The sequence below is a fragment of the Pongo abelii genome, chromosome 14 (genome assembly GCF_028885655.2).
Source record: "Pongo abelii isolate AG06213 chromosome 14, NHGRI_mPonAbe1-v2.0_pri, whole genome shotgun sequence".
Taxonomy (NCBI): domain Eukaryota; kingdom Metazoa; phylum Chordata; class Mammalia; order Primates; family Hominidae; genus Pongo; species Pongo abelii.
In genome coordinates, this window is record NC_071999.2 from 61,606,418 (window position 1) to 61,611,433 (window position 5,016).

At 34.8% G+C, this 5,016-nt stretch overlaps 1 non-coding gene across 1 annotated transcript; it reads left to right on the top strand.

Annotated features, from left to right (window-relative positions):
• The first annotated feature begins 4,691 nt into the window (after positions 1–4,691).
• LOC112128666 (small nucleolar RNA U13) lies at positions 4,692–4,793 on the top strand. Its single transcript, XR_002911155.1, has one exon. It is a non-coding gene; the product is annotated as a small nucleolar RNA U13 (small nucleolar RNA).
• The last annotated feature ends 223 nt before the right edge of the window (positions 4,794–5,016 follow it).

Here is a 5,016-nt window from a genome sequence, read left to right on the forward strand (position 1 = left end):
AACTAAATTCAGTCCCATATTTCATTCCTAAAGATAAATTTATAAATAATGATTAATCAATTTTTGCTTCTTAATTTCTACACTACATAAGTTTAAATGCATAGTGTTCATGTATTTATATCAGTGATTTTTAGATTTTGAGCATTTTAAGTATCCTTTAACTGATATATTAGATAGTCATGACATAGTTATCTCTGCTCTATATTAAAATTTAGCCATTAACATTTAAAAATTACAGGAATGAACTTGTTCTGAAAATTAAATAACTATCTAAGTTACTTCGTACTTACTAAGAAAATTGGCTTGGTTCATTGCATATTTAAAAACAGTCATTCCAGAAAGACATACTAACTTATTTTTAGGAAGTGGTAATCATAATTGTATATAGAGCTATTTGATTTAATATGACAATGTGAAATCATTTTAGTATTTTATGTGCAGAAGGTTGAACTAATCATACCTCTCAGTTCCCAGCACATGAGTATCATTAGTTGTTTTGAGCTGTGTCTCTTTAATCATATATATGTGTGTGTGTGTGTCCATGCATATCTTCCCTTTTAATTACATATACTATTCACATTCTATTCCCTTCATAGGTAACCATATCAATATTTTAACAAATTATTTATTTGAATGTGTTCTTTATTTTTATATGTATATATTTTAATTTTAATTAAATGATACCTATGTTAATGTAGCATCATAAGAAACAGAAGAGGATGAAGTCCAAAAAGTAATGATTGGTTTACTGAAATAAACTCTTCTTTAATGTGAAGTAAAATAACCACTAAATTTTATACATTGGAGTTAGCAACATATCAATAACCTTTGCAATTGCAGGCAAGTTGAAATTGTAAGGCTACATTATGGACACCCGGTAAAAAGATGAAGAGAAAGCTACTTTAAGCCACTACTTCTGGATACCCACAGGATAGAAAACTTTTATGATGCTTTCATTGGAGTTTTGTTGGTTGGTTGGTTAACTTTTTTAATGAAAAAAATAAAAAGGAACAAATGGAAATATTTGTGGCAAAAAAATTCAGTTGAGCAGGAAAAATGTGCAAACAAAGAAGAGAGAAATGAAGATAAGAAGATAACTCAAAGTATGATCTTCCTGAGAAACCTGGTAGGAATCAGATTAAAAACACAGGTGGAAAATTCAGCTATTATTACATGATCTAAGTAAGAAATGGCAGGGTTTTTTTTGTTGTTGTTGTTGGGGGGTGATGGTTGTTTGGTTTTTTGATTTTTTTTTGAGACAGAATCTGGCTCTCTTGCCAGGCTGGAGTACAGTGGCGTGATCTCGGCTCACTGCAACCTCCGCCTCCCGGGTTCAAGCGATTCTCCTGTCTCATCACCCAGAGTAGCTGGGACTACAGGCGCGTGCCACCACGCCAAGCTAATTTTTGTATTTTTAGTAGAGATGGAGTTTCACCATGTTGGCCAGGATGATCTCAATCTCCTGACCTCGTGATCTGCCAGCCTCATCCTCCCAAAGTGCTGGGATTACAGGAGAAATGATAGTTTTAAGAAACAAGTAGTTTTAAGCAAAGTAGATGGAAATTTGAGAGTTCATACCATATGACTACCGTTCCTTTTTTAACTTATAGAGAAAGGGGCTTATATGGATCAGGTGTGAAGAAAGAGGAAAGGGTTTACATGTTCTATGGTGAGAAAGAGAGATTGAGATGACTTAATAAATAAATATTTCCTGGGAGATTTGAGCTCACTTGCAGGCAATAAATTTATAGTGATTATAACATTGACAGTTTGTGTTGTTTACACTACTGTAATAATAATATCTCTTTGTGTATATATATGTGGATGACAATATTTGCATCTATTGGTTGTAGGATTTGCCAATTAGGTGTAACTTAAGGGATCGTGGCATATCTTAATTAAGAGAAAATGATACAATGTATCATGGAATAAATAATTTATGAAGGAAAAGGAATAAAAAAGAAGACAGATGAACAGGAAGAAATATCAAGGAAAATATGTAATTGGAGTATTTGAATAAGACTGTTAAAATGACTTCTTGAAAAATAATTTAGAATGCAAAATTATTTTTTGTAATAGATAAGTTAAAACGTGTGACTGTAGACCAGTAAAGCCATGTAAAACATGGGATTTGGAGGAAGTAAACAAGCTGAGTAACTAGGGGATTGGACGTGTTGTCCATAAAAATCATGAAGTCATTTGGAATCTTGGCAGTATTTGAATTGGTTAGGAAAATCACATGCAAGAGAGAAAATGTTCAGGAATAAGGGAGATTTTCTCAGAAGGTAGTGGGTTACACACTAATTGTAAGAAGAGGGGTGTATTAGTGTTCTCTAGAGGGACAGAACTAATAGGATTATCTATCTATCCATCTATCTATCTACCATCTATCTATCTGTCTATCTATCCATCTATCTACTATCTATCTATCTATCTATCTATCTATCTATCTATCATCTATCTATCTATAAAGGGGAGTTTATTAAGTATTAACTCACATGATCACAAGGTCCCACAATAGGCTGTCTGAAAGCTGAGGAACAAGGAAAGCCAGTCCAAGTCCCAAAACTGAAGAACTTGGAGTCTGATATTCGAGGGCATCCAGCATGGGAGAAAGATGTAGGCTGGGAAGCTAGGCCAGTCTAGTCTTTTCACATTTTTCTGCCAGCTTTATGTTCTAGCCTTGCTGGCAGCTGATTAGATGGTGCCTACCCAGATTAAGGGTGGGTCTGCCTTTCCCAGTCCACTGGCTCAAATATTAATCTCCTTTGGCAACAGCCTCACAGACACATACAGGATCAATACTTTGGATCCTTCATCCAATCACATTGACAGTCAATATTAACCATCGCAAGACGGACAAGATAGATAGGAAGAGACTTAAAGAAACAGCAAGAGTGTAGAAGAATAATAAAGAAATGACTTTGGAAAGCAAGTGAAATTACATAATCCCATTTCCTTACACTGAGATAGACGCCATTTATAAAAAGACATCTTCAATGAATTCAATATTATTAGTTGATATACCAATTTTAGTTAAGACCAGACACGGTGGCTTACACCTGAAATCCCAGAACTTACAGGGGTAGAGGCAGGAGCATAACTTGAGCCCAGGAGTTGGAGACCTGCCTGGACAACATAGCAAGACCCCATTCCCTACAGAAAGAAATAAAATAGACAATCACCTCCCAAAAAATTTTAGTTAAGTACAAAATATGATTTAAAAATATTCAAAGAAGCATTCTGGGATAATGGGTTTGAATAAATGGGATATTTGTTAAAGCAATTGTTGCTCAACTCCCAGAAGTAAGAGGAAAGATTATTATACAGGAAGGGAGTGATAATATGTGTCAGGGATAGGAACTACAGAGAGAAGATAGGGAACCCTCCAGGAGGAGGAGAGATGATCCAAGTGGCTTATATTTTATTGATAATCAAGAAAAACATGAGTCTAAGAGAAGACAGACAGACTTAGATTTGAAGGACAGCTGAAGAAGGCTGATCAGAAATGCGAAGAGACTAAAGATGGAACTAGATTTATTTTATTTAATTTAGGTAGACTTTTTATATAATTTGAATAGACACATAAATGTAATGCTCATAGAAGGATGAAAATATGAAAATAGAGATAATTTGTTTTATAAAACTAGACTAAACTTGTTAACAGAAATTGATGAGTATATTTAAAATTCTAAAACAATTTGTCATAAATACATTAGACGTCCAAATCCAAAATAAAACACCAGCAAACATAATGAAACAACATATTAAAAGTATAACATGTTATTATGAACCAGATACTTCCCAGAACTCTGCAGATTGATTAACATTAGAAAATATGTTTACATATGTACACACATACACACATCCCATATCAGCAAATAAGAAAAACATCCTGATAATCCCAATAGATATTAAAAAGGTCTTTGATTACATTCAGTATGCATTAATCATAAACTGTGAGTTATGGGAATTTAATGATAAAGAATAAGAATCATAAACTGATTCAGCATGGGCTGGGCGTGCTAGCTTATGCCTGTAATCCCAGCACTTTGCAAGACTGAGGCAGGCAAATCTTTTGAGGTCAGAAGTTCAAGACCAACGTGGCCAACATGGTGAAACCCCGTCTCTACTGAAAATATATACATTAGCTGGGCATGGTGGCACACACCTGTAATCCCAGCTACTCTGAAAGCTGAGGCAGCAGAATCGCTTGAACCCAGAGGCTGAGTTTGCAAGATCGTGCCACTGCACTCCAGCCTGGGCGACAGAGAGACTCAGTCTCAAAAAAAAAAAAAAAAAAAGGAAAAGAAAAAAGAGTCAGCATAATGCAGACTTCAAGGCCCTTTGGTTGGCTTTTACCTACATCCTAGTGTCATCTCAGATACCCTTTTCATTGCATTTTTTGTTCTGCCTCAGGACAAACACTTGTGTTGATCTTGTGTTCCTCTAACGCTGGCTTTCCTCTTGATCTAATTCAACACCTTCAGTTTCCCGATAAAAAAGCTATGGCTACCAGATTAATAAAATCATTTAGTTATTTGCTATTATATCACTAAATCCATCTTCTAAAACTATTACACTTCTATATAATTTCTCTATTTCCTTTAAAACTAGTTTAATAAACCACACAGAGATAGAAGTTGTTAGCGCTTTCTGTGGTTTGAATGTTCTCTATAACTCATGCTGAGATCCATTTGTAGTTCAGAAACATGACTATTGTCTTTTCAAGCTCATATGAGATCTGGCTCCCTCAATCCTTGCTATGATATCAGTACATTACCTGTCTGATGTGAAAAAGAAAAGATAAAATGAAATAAAAACTCGGACACCACAGAGAGTTCTCACCAGTAAGAAGGCTCTCACCAGATCCAGCCCCTCAATCTTAGAATTCTGTCTCCAAAACTGTAGGAAATAAATTCCTTTTTAAATAAATTACCCAGTTTCCAAGACTGTTTTAATAAGCAACAGAAAATGGATGAAAACTGATCTGTCTCCTGACGTAGATATTGGAGC